Below are 17,890 nucleotides of genomic sequence, written 5' to 3'. Positions count from 1 at the left end.
GAAGGCAGAGTCAAAAAATATTATATTAAAAATAATGTATTAATAAGCTGCATTACATGGCCACCATATTTTCTATGATGCGCTATATTTCCACGCATACAGCATGGGCGTCATAATTTTTTGACGTACAGGAGTGCACAGAATGCAGAGTCAAAAATAATTTTCATATTTGGTTCTCATATTTGCCAGCGAATTACATTTCAACTGTAGAACTGTAAAATCAGCCTCACACAAATGTAAGGGAACAATGTAGAAAATAATTTTGACTCTGCATTATGTGCACTGTTATGCGTCAAAAAATATGCCGCACAATCTGTATGCTTGAAAATATGACGCATAACGGAAAAATAAAAACGGCGGCCATTTTATGCAGGAAGTGATGTAATAGGATATCCTGTTTACAGAATCTGTACTGTGAGTTTACTTTCACTTTCACTTTGCAGTCTCAGATTATTCTAGACTGTGTGGCTATGTGGAAAGTGTTGTCCTGTGTTTTAGTGCTTTTGTGTCCAGTGTACCTTCTCTAGTGTGCTTTTGTGATCATTGTCTTGTTGTCTAATATTGTCTGAGTCTGTTTTGTATACTTTTGTCAAATCCAGTGTTTCTTTTTTTGTCTGTGGTAGTCTGTTCTGGGTAGTTTAAATTTGGGGTTAGTTGGGCTATTTTTCTTAAGTTTTCTTTTTTCTTCACTACTCTACCTTTCCCCATTTCCCCCTTTTCCTTTTTGTTCCAAATTTTTCACCTCTGTTATTGTAAAGATGTCAGGTAGGCCACGGCTTGCCAGCATGGGTGAGGAGGAATTGGGGGGATTTATTTGGCTTGTTTGCCATTTCCTCCCACTCATGCTGGAGGCTGGGGGCCGTGTGATACAGGGGTATCACACGGAGGCACGTAAAGTCCGGTGGGGGAAGGTGCGCCATCACTTGGTCCGGGTCTATGGTAGCCTGAGGAATGACCATCAACTCAAGCACCGCTGGGCTGATCTGATATCCAGGGAGCAGGATCTGCTGGACCACCTGGGAATCAGGATTGGTGGCCATCTTGGTGAGTACTAATCAATTACATGTGAATAATTGAAAGCTGTGTGGGGACATGTGATGATTGTTAGCCAATCTGCTAGATAAGTAGCTGACTGTGTGTAATGCTAGGGAAACCTACTGGGTAATTGTTGCACAATGTGTAGGAAGACAAATGCTAGCAGTCAGATAGCTCATGTTTTCAACACATACTGGATGCCTGTAGCTGTATGTAATGTAGTGTTGCCTTTGTGTCAGACAAGCGACACGTTAATGCCTCTATTTGAACTCTACAGGTCATACTTGCCAATGAAAAATGGATGTTGAAACATCATACCTACATATGTAGACGCCATAGCTAGACAGAAATATGTAAAACCATTATGATGCTATAAATGAGTGGTGCCTTCACGTCAATTGAAGTTAGCTATGTTGTCCACACATATGTCACATGTGTGTCTGGTTGGTGTGTGTTTAAAATGACCACATAGCCTGTTTGAGTTTGAGGGGTCATGCAGTCCTCAAGTAACCAGCTTTTGGATGTCTCTCTGGGATGCACATGATGAGATGAATGCACCCCGATATTGTTGGGGCATACTAATGGAGGTGTATCTTTGACACCACATGACTGTCCTGGCCACTGCATGTGTGTAGTAGGGTGTGTAACTGTAGCAGGAGACTCATCCAATGTAAATGTTGATTAAGAAATCTTCCATGCAGCATGAGCATGTGTGAAAGTGTTTCATTACGCATGTCATATTCTCACATTGTCATTGTAACTGCAATTGTTTGTCAGTGTACGGAGTCTGAGTATATTCTTCCTTCCATGCTTTACAGGTGGACCTGCACCGTACACCGTGGGAGAGGTGGCTCATTTTGAGGACCCGACACCTACAGTGAGTGTGGCATGAGTGCTATTTTTATTGTTTGCTAGTGATGCATGATGGACTACTGTGTGTTCAACAGAATTCAAGATTTGATGCGCTGCCTGTTCATTGGTATTGTTGCATTAGTGGGATTTCAAATATCACTTCAGTTTCAGTAGACCAATGCTTATCCATCTCTCAGATTTAGGGGCTGTAGGTCATTCCAGTCGGCCCGCTATGGGGAGTGGGATGAGTCATGTGGAATACACTGGTTAATGTAAGAGTTGCTCTGGGACTTGGCTTGGACTGAGTCTGCATTTCAGACTGACATTCTCCCAGATAGTTTCTGCTAAAGGCTTGTCTTAAATATGCAGCTTCCCTAGTTGAGGATGGACTGAGTACACTGTAGGTTGGATCTTCCTGGGGCATGTACTTCCACAAGTTGAACTAGGAGTGTGTGGGACTAGAGTGCAATGGCCTAGGTGTTCATTCTACTCATGATCATGGGTGTTCTTGCTCCTCTGTGTGTGTGTCAAAATATGCCTCACTGGTAGTATGTGATGTTGGCCTATGTCAGTGCATTTTGACATGTGTGGACCTTGGATAGGACAATTTTTGGCTGACTCCAAATTGTTGCTAGCCCTTCATTGGTGTTGTGTGTGGAGGCAAATACTTGTTGACCTTTCTATACACTCCTGGGTGTGCATTGAATCTGGGATTGTTGGTTGTTCTTCCCACCCCACCCTCAATGACTGCCATGTGATTGGGAATAGGGTACCTAGGACTGTAGCAACCAGTATGTTACACATACTTGTGACCTTTTGCAACTTTGTTTAGAACCTAGTGTACACATTCGGTTATGGCACATGAGTTCAATATTTGCAAACAACAATTTACAAATGGCATTGAGTGAGGGTTGTGATAGTTATCACATAGAGTGACATATGTAGTGAAGTCAGTATGCGGAAGAGGTTCAGCCATAATGTCAGCTGCATTAGCCATTATTTGGATGAGAAGTTTAGGCAGATGTCACCCATCATGTAGAGACATGGATATGCCAGGTGTGAGATGCCCTTTTGTATGCAGGCTTCACATGTACTTCCTCTGAGACTTTCAATGAACTATGTTGTGACAATCGCTGTAACAAATACAGTACAAGTAATGTGCAATTGACCCATTGTGCTATTCCACCCAATGCATTTCCTATGGTAAATAGTTGCCATATCTCTTCACAGCTGCAAACATGAGTGCCGCAGAGAGACACCAGTTTGAACGTCGTGCAATGCGATACCGGCACATCCTGCAGGTGCAGTCGGGGTTCAGGAGGATGGCCCGCAAATACCAAGCCGATCGGGCCTCCGGGGCATGGTGGGCCTCACCATAGGGTGGCCCTACATTGCCCACAACAGTCACCACCACCACATCCACCAGGTCTCCCCATGTGGCCCCAGCAACGGCAGGGACAGTTGACCCTGCCTCGTCAGCACGACCTGGACCCAGCCATTTCCAACACGCAGGACAGTCCAGTGGGCATACAACTACTGCCACACCGTCCACCTCGGCCAGCACCCAGACTGCAGCAGCCCCTCCTGTAGACCCAGCGGCATTCCTGGCATTAAGCCGTAAAATGGACAAAGTGATTTCAAAGGTGGACAAGCTAAGCCAGGATGTGGCATATATTAAGAAAAGGGTTCGGTCCATCAGGCGGACCCTACGGAGGGCCAACCTCTAGGACTTTTTGCATGTCTTACATTTACCCCTCCCCTCTCTCCTCTTTACTTTTTGTACTGATAGTTGGGTTTTGGGGATTAGTGTTAGGTTAGTGTAGGTTGTTAGCTTAGTTAGTGTTAGGGAGGAGGGTGGGGGGGTCCTTATTCTTTATATTTTTCTTTTTTGTGTGGGTGGGTGGGTGTGGGTCAATGTTGGGATTCCTGTTTGTTTATAAAAAAAAAATACAAATTAAAAAAAAATATATATATATATGATTGTTTAGGATAGTATAGTATGTGTGTAGGTTAGTATGTGTTGTCCTGCATGTGTCCTGTCTCATCATGGTGGGTGGGGGGTTGATGTTTAGATCGATTCGTTATATGTGTAGAGTAAGTTTAGCTTAGGTTAGTTAGGGACAGTTGTGGGTTAGGAGTAGTCATGTTAGATTAGTGTAGGTATGACTTTTCCCTTAGTTGCCTCTGGTGTAAATACATAGGAATAAACATATAGTTAACCCTTTGCATTATGCGTTAACTGCTACTTGATCATGGCCTTGACATCAGTGTAGGTGAATGTTTTTCTATGACATTTGTGTCCTATGCTACACACCACAGAACATGGAGGTTTAACATGGCAGCTTCCCCTGTGCTAACTTGGTAAGTATCCACCATTTGGGAGACCCACCATTGGTCGTTTACATCAATCACCAAGGATTTGTGTTGATGAGTAGGTATTCTACATCACAAAGTGTGCTTCCAGACTTGGTATTGTGGGTAATTTATTAGGTGGGACTGCAGTGTGATGTTCAGGGAGATCTTTGTAGATGATGTGTTGTTAACACTCTTGTCTTGTTGCCTTCATTGCTGACATAGATCAAGTGTGTAAAAATTCAGCATGACTTCCCTTCATGGAAGTATACTCAGAAAGGGAGATTGATGCAGTGTTTATTTGTGTTTGCTTTGATAATGCTGCATAATTTCATGTTTTAGTATTGCATGGTGCTTACATTTATCAGCCACCATTAGTTGACTTGAATTCCTATAGATGGAGCATTATTCTGTCCAACACAGCATGATTGTGTGTGGTTTGTCCCTTCATCAGTTATTCTCCTCAGGATGGTAAGCCTATGATGCAATCCTGGCCACTGCACAGATGTATCAGACTACATGATGTCAGGACAGTTGTATTGACAAGCTACATGGTTGTCACACAGGCACTTTAGAGTTATCTACTGCACAGTTGATGTGTCAAATAACAAAGAGACATATTAGGTGTGCAAGTGCTATTTATTGATAGGTGCTGTAGTGCAAAATGTCCATTGTCCATGTTTGCTGAGTCCGTTCTGGTGCATTCTTACATGGTGATCCTACAGAAGGGGTGTGGATGATGCTCCTGACATTCTGGGGTGATGTCACAGACAGTGCAGAGGGACAGGATTTGCCGAATAGTAGGAGAGAGACATTCACTGGCAATGCTGACAAATCATACAGTGGTAAGCAGAACAGTCATTGAGTGTAGTTGTAGTGAGACTGGCATTTGACAAAACATAGGACCTTGGTCAAATTAGGCCATGGTGCAGGGACTAGTGCTTCCGGGTACTCTTCTGTGAGAATGTGATCTGTTCCATGTCTTCTTCTTCTGATGTGTCTGTTGCCTGGTTTGTCCTTGTTGTTGTTGGTTGTGAAGGGGCAACACACACCTCAGTGTTAGAAGACGTGGAGTCAGACATCCCGGGGGCTGCTCCCTGTAAAGTTCTTAAGGGCAGTACTGTTGCAAGGAGGGCCTGCTGGTTTTTGAGAATAGCAGCCACATCACGATGGTAGGCAGCCAGGTCGGCCCTGAGGGGTTCAATGTTGCATTCGTGCACGCGTTGACAGGATTGCAGTTGTAGGTGTTGGGTTAACTGTATTACAGCTGTGCTGATTTCCTTCTGTGTTTTCTGCAGTTCCTGCAAGAGAGATGTTAGGGCTTGCATAGCAGCTGCCTGACCTGCAAATGACGTCATGCACGAACGCACCCCCTCAAGGCTGGCTGCCATTGTTTGCATCCCCACCCGCACCTCCTTGGCCAGCTCCCGCTGTACACCAACTACAGTTCTTTCAAAGCTGGTGCCAGTGTCGTCAGAGTCCTCAGCTGTATTGGAGCTGGCAGGTCTTACAATTGGGGTGGTGGGTGGTTCTTCTGTGATGGCTGCTTGTTCTGTGCTCCTCCTTGTGACTGAAGGTGGGGTCTGGAGGGTTTCAAGGACCTTTTGGATGGTCTCCTGGGGAATGTTTATGGGCTCGTCATCCATGTCATCAGGGAAATCAGGGACAGGCATATCGGCAGGAGATCCATGTTCCTCTGCAATGAAACAGGGTACAATTAGTGTGTCTGTGTTGTGACAAATTTGCCATAACATGCAAGCCTTTTGATGACTTTACTTTGTGCTCTGGTTTGTTATTGGTATCTGCTGTCCTTCATATGGGCATTGTAATAGGCCTATGGCCCACCTGTGTGTCACATGTATGATATAGAGTTATCAGACTTGTCTGCCTAATCGCCTCGAGGTGTTACTTTGTACCAATTAGGGAATAGCCATCTTTTTGTCCGACTCGACCCTCCGTGTATAACTATTCTTATGGTGAGACCTTTCACTGGCTGTGGGTGTTGTGATTGCCCTGGCAGCACACTTGCCTCTCAGGACCTGCCCCAAAATCTTTTTATTCACATTGACCTAATTGTAATTGTTATGTGGCATATCCTATGCATGGCAATGTTACGATGTGATATGGATGTTGACATTGTTAATGTTTCCAGCTGATGTTGGGTAATGTGTGTTTAATTGGATTGCCCTGTTTATCGTATCAATGTCCTATTTGGTCCTCAGACTGTGCAGGTGTGTTTCAGTGACCAGTTGCATGTGTCCCCTCCTCAATGTTGTTGTCTGAGCAGTATGACATTAGTGATGTTGCCTTGTTAGCCAGGCACGTGAGGGACCCTGACGTATGCAGCATGTGTGTGTCCTTAGTGCTGTGTGGCTCCTATTGCTGTTTACTTTGGCTGATGTATGTGTCAACTATGGGCATTGACATTTGAGTGTACTGGTGCCTTTTTCTTATTTCTGGAAATAGTTGCTGATGTCATCCTCACCCCCTAATTTAGGTTTGTATGTTCCATGGGGAGGTTACTGCCATTGGCTACTATAGCTGCACAGAGATCAGAGGTGTTAGTGTCAACTGTTGTTGCAGTTACATTGCAGTTGTTGTTTTGGCTACTGGATTACTGATAGGGACCTAGTTGATGAAGGATATATTTTGACTGACGAGTGCCAGGATGTAAGTTTGACGTAGTGGCCGTCCCACCTGTCGCGGCTTTCCCTTAGCTCCATTGTTGTCATGACAGCATGCCCCCATGGGACAGTTGTTGGTGCTGTGTTATGTCGTGCCCCAGCTTCTGTCTGTGCTGGGCATGCCCCCCTGCCGTGCCCTTTTACCCATGCCACTACTTATATATGCTGACTTACATGCATTGTGTAGTAGGTATTCCCGCCCCTGCTTACAGTCCCCATTATTGCATTTTAATTCCCCATGCAACTTACCCTGCATGTGCGTTGTCTCGTGGTAGTCTGCGCTGTCCTGTCCTTGAAACCCTGTGACGATCTCCTCAGGGATGACGGCTGCGACCATCTCCTCCATGTGGTCCAGGGCCTCCTGGTGTGCTGGACTCCCCCCTCCAGTCTGCAGTGCTGCCTTCCTGTTCCTGGCCATTCTTTCCTTTGTCCTACGTTTGCAGTCATGCCAGCGTTTCTCACACTCGGTGACTGTCCTGCGTACTTCAGCCACACTGTTGATCTTGTCAACAATTTGTTGCCATATGGCCTGCTGATTGGCAACTTAGAGGTGATGAACAGTTGGTGCTGGTGTTCCGTCACCTCTTTAACCAGGATTTCCTGCTCCTCTGCACTGAAGCACCACTTTCTTTTTTTTCTATATATGTCCTGGTTCCTGTATGGATCATCCTGGCTGGTTCCTGGTCTGCTGTCATCTTCCTGGGGTCTGTAGTGGCATCTGGGATCCATTTTGGCTCTCCTCTGCTGAAAGGGCAGTGTTCGCGGGTAAATTTGACGCTATTGCATCAAAAAAACTGCGCTTTCTGGGTTGCGCTGTCGTAAATCGACCCACAGTCATTTACGTCGCGTTAACGTTGTTTTCCTTTGCGACTTGACGCCGCTGTCAAAAAGTATAAATACGGTGTCTCTTGCTTAGTGTAAATAGTAAGAGACTTTAAAATCTTTTGTTTTACTTGTGCCAGTAACTGCACATTTTGCGACGGTACTTCTGCCAGGTCTGAATTAATTTTTCTTTGCAGAAGCGGTATGTAAATAACATTCTGAGCTCTGTTCTCAGTGTTATCTGTTAAGGAAGGCTCTTGAAATGCCAAAAACTAAGGGGTGTTTTGCTCACACTGAGGCTCAGACTGGCACACAGCTGTTTTAACCCCCTCATTACTGGAATGGGAAAAGCCAGATTCCTCTAAAACAGCAGTTTTATAGATTTCAGCATTATCTTGCATTAATGTGTTCTGGCTAATTTGCTCACATAAATTCTTATTTTCATGTTCTAACTGCCTACATCTCTCATGCATTTTTCTGTAAGCAGATAAAAGTATCCTAACCCTTCTGTCAAGAACAAAAGGAACATTATTTCTTTCAAAAGGCACATTTTCTAAATATGCTTTATCACAGCAAGAAACCATGTTTCTCACAGCACCATAAGGCAGTTTAACTTCACATGCATTTTCAAACATGGTTTGCCATGCTTCTTTAATACTCTAAACAACAAAAAACAATCACACTTTTAAATCGTGCACTTCGAAATCTCAAATTCCGACTCTGAAAACTGACGACTGCGCCAAAATGTTCTGCTTTCCTGCTCTTATCTCATAACCGAGCTTACAGAACCTCTCTGGAAAGCACTTCTGAGTTTAAACTAGACATTTATTATTATTAGTACTTCATCACAAGGTTCTTGAGAGACAAAATTAGTAGATTGGAAGCACACATTCAAAAGTAGTCGCAGCAATGAAAGCAAAATATATCAAAGTACTTCTCAGTTGCAATGTACACAGCAAATACATGTGATTACATTATAGCATAACCTCAAAGCAAAGCATAAAAGTCCAAATTCATCACCGTAGGGGCAAGGCTGTAGGGCATATATTCAGCTTCATCTTTCTGGGGTCTGCAAGTTGATGACTCAGGTCAACTGCGAGAAAGAGATTTTCTACCCAAACGGGAGACAGGCAACTGACGTCTCCGTTCCTGTCTGAAGTCAAGCAGATTCAATCTACTCCTGCTGTAGTCCAGAGTCATCCTTAAAAGCAAACTCAGTGTGAGAACCGAAGAAACTTGGAAAGTGGCCAATTCTCCCGAACTCACTCGTTCTCAGACTGGATTGTGAGATAAACACAAAATCTACGTGCTCTTATCAGCTAAGGTCTGGTGTGAAAAACACTGCTTGGTATACCATGTGCAAAAACACAACTTGAAAAACACAGCTCATCTGCAATGTCTCAACCGCAATGTCTAACCCCACGTTAAAGCCAATAGGCAGCTAACCTAAATATCAAATGTAATGTCTAATGTCATGTCAAAGACAATAGGTAGCTAAACTGAATACAGAATGTAATGGCTGATGCCATGTCAAAGCCAATAGGCAGCTAAGCTGAATACAGAATGTAATGTCTAATGCATTGTCAAAGCCAATAGGCAGCTAAACTGAATACAGAATGTAATGGCTAATGCCATGTTAAAGCCAATAGGCAACTGACCTGAATACAGAATGTAATGGCTAACTCCATGTTAAAGCCAATAGGCAGCTAAACTGAATACAACATGTAATATGCTACTGGTGAACATTGAGCAACTAATATGCGCAAGGGTGAAACACAAAGTCATTGGTCAAACACAATTAATAGCATCACAGAGACCCCACTCCAGGACCCTGGAAAGTAGGAGTAAAGTACTACTATTTCCCCCAAAACACACTAAAGTCGTGATAAAGGATTTTGCAACGACCACGACAGACTACAAAGCACTGAAGATGGATTCCTGGACCTGAAGACCTGCAGAGGAAGGGGACCATGTCCAAGAGTTGCTAATGCGTCCGGGGGGGGGGGGGCAGGAGCCCACTAAACCCCAGATGAAGATGCAAAATGGCTGCCTCAGGTTGGAAGAAGCTGCAGGTTTTGCAATAACGAAAGGAGGTAGGAGGTTCTGCTTTGTGCAGAAGATGTCCCCTGGTGTGCTGGAGGATCCAGAGTCATTTCCCTATCAAAATACTGCAAGCAAGCCTTGCTACCTGCAAGAGTTGTGGTTGGAGAAAGAGGGTGCTGCCTGGGCCCAGGAAGGACCAGGATGTTGCCACTCAGGTGAGGGGACAGAGGGGGCCATCAGCAATGTAGAGAGCCCATGGACAGGAGGGAAGCACCTGCAGAAGTCCTTGAACACGGGTTCAAGAAGACTGAACATGGCGGTCATCTCAACACTGCAAAGAGATGTCCCACAACACCAGACGTCAACTCAGGGAGCTGAGCATCACAGGACGGAGTGCTGGGGACCTAGGCTCGGCTGTGCACGCCGGATTTCTTGGAAATGTGCACAGAAGCCCTTATAGCTGCAGATCACACGGTGCAAAGGATTACTGTCTGGGGAGGGGAGGACTTACTGCCTCCAAATTTAGACAGTTGGACCACTGGACAGTCTGGGTCACTTGGGTCCACCACCTGTGTTCTAGGGGCCATACTCGAGAGCAGACCCAGAGTACCGGTGAAGCTGAAGTTTGGTGCCTGCTGGAGCAGGGGGAAGATTCCGTTGACCCACGGGAGATTTCTTCATGGCTTCCAGTGCAGGGTGAAGGCAGGCAGCACCAGGATACAGTCGAGACAGCCGGCAGGATTAGGTGCAACAATGTCGCTGGTAGTCTTCTGGCTACTGTGTTGCAGTTTTGCAGGCGTCCTGGAGCAGTCAGCGGTCGATCCTTGGCAGAAGTCAAAGAGAGAAGTGCTGAGGAACCCTAATGAATTCTTGCAAGTCATAATCTGAGGAAAAGCCCACTGGAGCGACCCTAAATAGCCCTCAGAGGAGGATTGGCCACATAGTCAGGTATGCACCTATCAGGAGCGGTCTCTGATGTCACCTGCTGGCACTGGCTACTCAGAGGCCTCCAGAGTGCCCCCACACCTCTGAAAATAAGATGGCAGAGGTCTGAGACACACTGGAGGAGCTCTGACACCACCCCTGGGGTGCTGATAAACAGGGGAGGGGTCACTCCCCTTTCCTTTGTCCAGTGTCATGCCAGAGCAGGGACTGGGGGTTCCCTAAATCAGTGTAGACTGGCGTATGCAAGGAGGGCACCATCTGTGCCCTTCAAAGCATTTCCAGAGGCTGGGAGAGGCTACCCCTCCCCAGCCTTTAACACCTATTTGCAAAGTGAGAGGGTGTAACACCCTGTTCCCAAAGGAAATGCTTTGTTCTGCCTTCCTGGGACTGGGCTGCCCAGACCCCAGGAGGGCAGAACCCTGTCTGTGGGGAGGCAGCAACTGTAGCTGCAGAGAAAACCCCAGAGAGCTGTTTTGGCAGTACTGGGGGTCCATAGTGGAGCCCCCAAGATGCATGGAATTGGCTCCCCAATACCATATTTGGAATGGGGGGGCAATTCCATGATCTTAGACATGTTGCATGGCAATATTCAGAGTTACCATTCTGAAGCTACATATAGGTATTGACCTATATGTAGTGCACACGTGTAATGGTGTCCCCGCACTCACAAAGTCCGTGGAAATGGCCCTGAACTATGTGGGGGAACCTTTGCTAGTGCAAGGGTGCCCTCACACTTAGTAACTTTGCACCAAACCTGCGTTATTTCATGCAGGCTGCAATGGCAGTCCTGTGTAAGGGTTTGTCTGAGCTCCTTCTGGGTGGCAAAAGAAATGCTGCAGCCCATATGGATCTCCTGGAACCCTAATGCCCTGGGTACCTAGGTACCATATACTAGGGACTTATAAGGGGGGTCCAGTATGTCAATTGAAATTGGTAGATGTAGTCACTAGCCTATAGTGACAAAGTTAAAGGCAGAGAGAGCATGAGCTCTGAGGTTCTGATTAGCAGAGCCTCAGTGACACAGTTAGGCACTAAACAGGCATACACATTTAGGCCACAAACTATAAGTACTGGGATCCTGGCTAGCAGGATCCCAGTGAGACAGATAAAAACATACTGACATACATGTAAAATTGGGGGTAACATGCCAAGAAAGATGGTACTTTCCTGCATCCAGTGAGTCCCTCTCTGAGCTACGATTCTAGCCACGACCCACCTGCTACCTCCAAACTCCTGTAAAGTGTTATCCAGGTTAAGTACTTGCCCAAAGTTAGTGCGCACTAATCTTTAGTAGTCATTGCACGCCTGTCTGTTATCTCCTTGCTTCTGCTTCTGGACTCTTTCTCCAACTCTTGGTTTTCTGAACTGTGTTGCTCCTGAACTACAGACTGTCTCCTAAACCAACCTTGAACTAAGTGTTACCATGTTTTGCAGTACACCCTGGGAGTGTTTACGACTCCAACCTTGAACTGAGTGCTAACATGTTTTCTAGTATACTTTGGGCGTGTTTATAACTCTACCCTTGAACAGTGTGTTTCTGTGTTTTCTAATATATCTTGAGAATGCCATCGACTCCAACCTCTGTAACAAAATGTAATATTATTTCTGGGTGGCTTTGGGAGTGTCTCTTAAATCTAATCCATGTTCCCAGCAAAACCAAGACATTTTCAGTGATTCCATCCTAGTGACTTGAAGCAATCTTGTTTCATATATTGTGTTTTCATGTGTAAATCAAGGTACAGAGTGTAATTCTGGGAGCGTCAATAACTCCAATCTTATATCAAGAGCAATTATGCTTTATGTGGATTTGCATAAACGAGTTCTGACCTATGTATAGAGCACAACCTTGGGAGAGTCAGTATCCCAAACCTGAATCCCATCTAGTCTTGTTTCAAGTTGATGTAATTCTGAATGTGAGTCATTTTTTAAAGTAACCTGTTCTCAAAGATGCCTTGAGGGTCATTTAACTTTCAACCAATGTGCCCAGAGAAACCTGGTTTTCTATATCCTTGTGAATGTCTCTGTTTCTAAAACATTTATTGAGTGCTGGTTTAGGAGTGCCAATCTATCTTCTGAGTTTTTTTTGTGGAGTGACTTAAGTCTGCCTAATACTTCCAGTTCTTCTTCAAGAGTTCCATAAGACACCAGTAGAATATCTGATTCATCTGCTCCCATGTTATGATTATTTAAGAACCCTATGAAATACAGAGAGTATTGTGTTGTAAACTGTATAGAGAATCTATGGACTGTTCATAATTGATTTTTATTGTCATTTCTGGTGAATTGCCTTTTCACTATAACCAGAAGTACTGACTTGCAAATCTTTGATTAAATCAGAAAGTCAAGTGAGGACCCTGTTAAGTAGCACCGTCGTGCAGCAGAAACAGTACTGCAAGTTTTCTTGTTTATTATTTTGTGTCTTCCCCCTTCTAGAAATTTCTAAGTACTAAGAGTTCTACCACTGTCCTCACCTTCTTCTAGATTTAAGAGTGGGGGCATAGCATCAGCTCCAGTGTCATCCCTGCAGCTGGAACCAGGTGAGTGTGTGACACAATGGACCCTGCCCCACTGCACCCTGGCTGCTTTTTTTTTCTTTATATCATGGTGTTCCCATGCTGCTTCTTTTTTCTCTCCACTTAGGCTTTTCACCACCTACTCTGCAGCTTTGTTTTGGTTTTGTGCCATTATGTTATGTATCTGGATTTATAAAGCATGACTTATCACCTGAGGAGTATCCAGGTGCTGGATCAGGTGTGCAGGTTTTCAGCTGCTTGCATAAGAGAGGATAAGGCTCTTCTGAGGAGATGGAAGTTATTCCAAGTTTTAGATGTGAGGTCGCAGAAGGCTAGGCCTCCTGTTCAGCTTTTGCAAATGCTAAGGGAGAGCGTAGGTGTCTGGTGGGCTGGTGGAAGTGGAGGCAGCTGTTGAGTTAAGAAGTGTTGTGCAGTGCCTTGTATGATTGTGTGAGAAGCTTGAATTGGCAGCATTTATGTATCGCCAAGCAGTGGAGATGTCTGTGGTGAGGAGTGTTGTGAGTGCACTTCAGGAGCTCCCAGAGTAGCAGTGTTAATCTGGATGGTCTGAACATGATGGAGTAGGTGATTAGGGGTTTGGGTATAGAGTGCATTGCCGTAGAGTCTGTCTGGTGGTTAGGACATGAGTCTGAGTACGTCTGGTACTGGTACTCTTGGGAAGCCATCTGAAGATTGTTTTGAGGATGCATAGTATGTGGAAGCAGGAGAAGCTGACTGTGTTTACCTGTGTGGCCATGTTGAGATTGTCATCTAAGATGATTCCCAGTTTACATGTATGGCTAGCGGGTGTTGGTGTTGGACCAAGCTTTGATGGCTATTAGGTGGAGTACCAAGGGGGAGTTCTTCTTCCCAAAGATCTGCACTTCTGACGTGTCCTTCCTGAGTTTCAGGCAGCTAATTCTAATCCATTCTGCTACGTGGGTCATGCATTTGGTGAAGATGGATCTGGGTGTTGGGGACTTGTCTAACAATGAGAGAAGAGGTTGGGCATTATCGATGTAGGCGATGATTGAGATGGTGTGCGATATGATGGTCGTCTGCGAGTGGTGTCATGTAAATGTTGAACAGGGTGGGACTGTGGTATTATCCTTCAAGTACTCTGCAGATCATGTACATGGGCTCTGATACATAGGGTGGGAGTCTGACTCACTGTGTTCCCCTTTAGAGAATATGCGAAATATGTGTTGAACGATACACAGCAGAAAGGCCGCTAACCCTTTACTTCAAACATAAACCAGAGAACAAGCCTTGAAATGACAAGCAAAATGCCCAATTAAACATGGAAAAGACACAGAAACCTGGCAGCATAAACATATACACTCCTAGTATATCTCACATCATTCCACAAGGAGCTGTAGAGAGACATACTCTCCAAAAGAATGCTCCACCATCAGACTCACTAAGTGACAGCATACAATATACCTGTATGTGCGCATGAGTACATAACATCACACACCCACACCTCATGAGCTACTACACAGCAACACACTTTTAAGGAAGACAATAAAACACAGAAACTCAAAATATTTTTCCAAATAACTGTAAATCTTTGTAATCCTTCACAAATATTTGTCATCTACCACCCTTTGTCCAGATTATTGCCACACATTTTTATCAAATCCATTGATTCATCAAGCCACTGGCCCATATGTATACAACATTTAGGGGCATATTTATACTCCGTTTGCGCCGAATGTGCGTCAAAAATTTTGACGCACAATCAGCGCAAACGTTGCCCCATATTTAAACCCTGATGCCCGAGCCGGCGGACGATAAAAATCCGCAGTGTGCGTCATTTTCTGGAAGCGGCAACCCGCCCTGCGTTAATGACATGCAGGGTAGGCGTTCCCGTCCAAAAAACGACGCACACGGCCGTGCGTCGTATTTATGCTTCCGGGCAAAAAGGACTCCCGGCCGGTAGGCGGAGCAAAAAAATGACGCAAAGCCCGATGTGCGTCAAAATTTAACGCCTGGGTCAGGGCAGGCGTTAAAATGGGGCAAACACACCTGTATTTAATCAGAACACACAGAACAAACAGCAGAGCAGCAGAGCAGCAGAGCAGCAACAGGGAGACATGGAGGTGATTTTGATTCAGCGTGCACGTAGACGCAGAGCCCTGCAGCAACAACAGCAGCTACAACAACAACAGCAGGGACCCCAAAGGCAGCACAGAACGCAGGAGAGGATATTCCGCCCAAGAACAACCCTGCATGGCCTCAGGGAACACAACATCATCCAGAGGTACTGGTTGAACTGGCAGGCCATTCAGCAGCTGCTGAGAAATATTGAACAGCAGTTGGCCCCCACTTTGGTGACACCCCACACCATCCCAACAGAAACAAAGCTGCTTGCCGTACTTCACCTGCTGGCAAGTGGCTCGTTTCAGACAACTTGTGCCCTGGTTGGTGGAATATCACAACCATCATTCTCTGCATTCCTGCCAAAAGTACTGGATGCCATCATTCGCCTGACACCCCGCCACATCTGCTTCCCTAACACAATGCAGAAGCAGCAGGAAACTAAACAGGGGTTCTACGCCATCAGTGGCATCCCACACGTCCTTGGTGCAATCGACTGCACACACGTACGCCTTGTGCCACCTGCTGCAACAGAACACCTCTACCGCAACAGGAAGCACACACATTAAACCAACGTGCAGGCCATAGTCGATCACCAAGGATTGATCAGCAGCATCGTGGCTAAATATCCTGGGAGTGTACATGACGCAATCATCTTCCGTCACAGCACCATCAACCAACACTTCCAGGATGGACGGTATGGCAATGGACTACTTGTTGGTAAGGACAAAAATCAAACTTATATACACACTGCACAGCAACCCTCTAGGACACACAACACATACACCACAATAGCAACACCTAGCCAGGAATACACTGAGGTCCTCACATCACTAGCCATGTTTCTTAAGTCACCATTGAACCTGTCACACATTGGAATTTACTGTACAGCTTAATGTGAAGACATTAATGAGTGTGGTTGCCTAAATGTCACCTTGCAAATTGTAAGTGTCACAATAACCTGTACATTAATACTTTGCATAAGTCTTAGGGTATGGGATGTCCAGGGTACTTTCATATGAACGTGTTAACTACACTTTCATTTTTAACTCTGCATGGAACTATCATCTCACCCCCAGTGAAGACACACGGACACGTGTATCATAAGTCACAATGCAAGGGAGTGCACACTGTTCTGAAAATCCAAATACAGACTGCTGACAAACGGTTAGTTAACAAACACTTGCTCAGCCAAGGAAAAAACTCAATGCAAAACTTTTCCCCTACAAGTATAGGTTGTCACATTAGTACACAAAAGAGTCACAGACAACACAAGACAACTACTGCCATCAAAGGTCTGTACAAGAGTGCCTTCTACATCTAATTGATCCCATTCTGTGTTTCTCTTTCAGCTGATCAGGGGTATGGCATCCAGCCTTGGCTAATGACACCATTTGGGAACCCGACTACTGCTGCAGAGCGGGCATACAACGACGCCCATAAGAGGACACGCAGCATTGTTGAGCGGACCTTTGAGATCCTAAAGTCAAGGTTCCGATGCCTTGACATCACTGGCGGTAGCCTACTATATTCCCCAGAGATGGTCTGTAGGATCATACTCACTTGTGCCATATTGCACAATATTTGTGTAAAAAGGAACATTCCCCTCCTTGAACCAGACCCAGACATGCCTGAAGACGACGAAGAGGAGGATGCTGGCCTGCAACAGGAGGGGGAACAACCAAACACGGCTGCTGGAGTGCGTAGGCGCCAACAGCTTGTAAATAATTTCTTTTCATAATTTCTTATATCAACACTTATTGCACAATTGTAAATAAACACAGATAACAAACACCACATCATGCTTTGGCCTATTCATTTCTGCCCACCTTTAGTTTGAATTTGCTGAAGAAGAATGTCGTCTCATTGAGCAATAATGACATAACACTCATCACACAAAAAATATATACCACAAATGTCTGCACAGAGGCTATTATGTTACATGATACATTACCATCCACAGAGGCCAACAGGAGTACAAATGTGGCAATGACACATGCCTGATCCAGACACCTGAGACAGTCTCTCACTCAGCACAAAAATGTAGCTCATTTGAAAGTCTCATTACACGTGTTCAGTGACAGGGTGGGACCATCCATGTGTACGTGACCATGTCCTCAATGGCTTATGTCAATTTTTGATATAAACAATACCCAATTGGAACAACATTAGCTGCCACTAACTCATGAGGAGACCTTGAAGTTACAGTGACATCATACACCCAGACAGTTGATAGTGGATCCACATTCGCACACACATATAAACATATGTCATCCAATCAACCAAATATTTGCAAGCAGCTGATCACAGTAGTGTCCCAGTTCGAACCTAGCAGGAAGAATGTAACATGCCACTAAACCAGGTAATGCATAAAGGGCCACATACATCAACAACCTATTTGTCATCAGCACATGAGGAACGCCCAGATTTAGCAAACATAGTCAGTGCAAAATGGTATGTCAGATTGCTCCAAATAATTGATAGGGCAAACGTCAAATGGGCTAATGGGATGAATGAATGACTAACAGTGATTCATACCCTATG

Source organism: Pleurodeles waltl, chromosome 2_1 (genome assembly GCF_031143425.1).
Source record: "Pleurodeles waltl isolate 20211129_DDA chromosome 2_1, aPleWal1.hap1.20221129, whole genome shotgun sequence".
NCBI classification, from domain to species: Eukaryota; Metazoa; Chordata; class Amphibia; order Caudata; family Salamandridae; genus Pleurodeles; species Pleurodeles waltl.
The sequence above is the reverse complement of the archived record's forward strand: the minus strand, read 5'-3'. Positions refer to the sequence as shown.